General features: G+C 38.2%; 1 non-coding gene across 1 annotated transcript; it reads right to left on the bottom strand.

Annotated features, from left to right (window-relative positions):
* Nucleotides 1-991: 991 nt before the first annotated feature.
* On the bottom strand, nt 992-1,098 carry LOC122152117. Its single transcript, XR_006164399.1, has one exon. It is a non-coding gene; the product is annotated as a U6 spliceosomal RNA (small nuclear RNA).
* Between the last annotated feature and the right edge of the window lie 226 nt (nt 1,099-1,324).

Genomic DNA, 1,324 nt, shown 5'->3' with positions numbered 1-1,324 from the left:
GAAGACTTGAAGCACTTACTGATGAAGATCAAAGACTACAGCCTTCTATGTGTATTACCATTCAACATAAAGAAAAAACAAAAACCCTCACAACTGGACCAATAAGTAATGTTATAATAAATGGAAAAAAGATTGAAGTTGTCAGGGATTTCATTTTACTTGGATCCACAATCAATGCCCATGGAAGCAGCAGTCAAGAAATCAAATGACATATTGCACTGGGAAAATCTGCTGCAAAAACCTTTTTAAAATGCTAAGGAGCCTCAGAAGGAAGGTTGGGCAATCTACCTCCATAGTGATAACTGCCTCGGAAACCCAAGGAGGGGTTGCTATGAATCAGGTCTGACTCCATGGCATATAACAACAACAAGGAGCAAAGATGTCACTTTGAAGACTAACGTGCACCTGTCCCAAGTCATGGTATTTTCAGTAGCCTCCTATGCATGTGGAACCTGGACAATGAGTAAGAAAGACTGAAGAACTGATGCATTTGAATTGTGGTGTTGGCGAAGAATCTTGAAAATACCATGGAGGTCCAGAAGAATGAACAAATCTGTCTTGGAAGAAGTACAGCTGGAATGTTTCTTAGAAGCAAGACTGGCCAGAATTTGTCGCTCTTACTTTAATCATATTATCAGAAGAGACCAGTCCCTGGAGAAGGATATCATACTTGGGAAAGTAGTGGGTCAATGAAAAAGGGGAAGACCCTCAACGAGATGGATTGACACTGGTCACAATGATGGGCTCAAGCACAGCAAGGATTGTGAGGATGGTACAGGACCAGACAATGTTCCCTTCTGTTGTACATATGGGTTCGATCCAACTATTCTATTGTACATGAGTTGCTATGAGTTGGAACCAACCTGTGGGCACCTAACAATAACAACAATGCACTCCAATCAGAGTTATTATTACCCAATTACAATGATGCTTTTAATCATGTGGTTTCCTCTGCATACCTTACAAGCACGTACTTTTTTTTTCTTAATCTAAAAATATGGAGTGTTTCATGAATTTGCCTGTCGTTCTTATGCAGGGGCCATGGTAATGTTTTCTGTATCATCCCTATTTTAGTATACGTGTTGCCTCAGCAAGCACTCCCATTGTTGTTTTTGTTGCTGTCAGTGTTGTTGATTTCGTCAAATTTCATGGTATTTCAACTACAATATTGTGGCCACTAGTATTTGTGAACCTAGATTCATAACTTTTTTGAGAATGAAGTAGTAATTAAATGGAGAGGAGAAAAATAAAAAAAGATTTCCACTTAGTTACTAATAATGTTGTAATTCAATGTAGAATGATTTTACAAAACAATTTTTTTTGT

The sequence above is a fragment of the Orycteropus afer genome, unplaced genomic scaffold, assembly GCF_000298275.1.
Source record: "Orycteropus afer afer isolate SDZICR_OR568_19922 unplaced genomic scaffold, OryAfe1.0 scaffold04867, whole genome shotgun sequence".
Lineage (NCBI taxonomy): Eukaryota > Metazoa > Chordata > Mammalia > Tubulidentata > Orycteropodidae > Orycteropus > Orycteropus afer.
The sequence above is the reverse complement of the archived record's forward strand: the minus strand, read 5'-3'. Positions and strand labels throughout refer to the sequence as shown.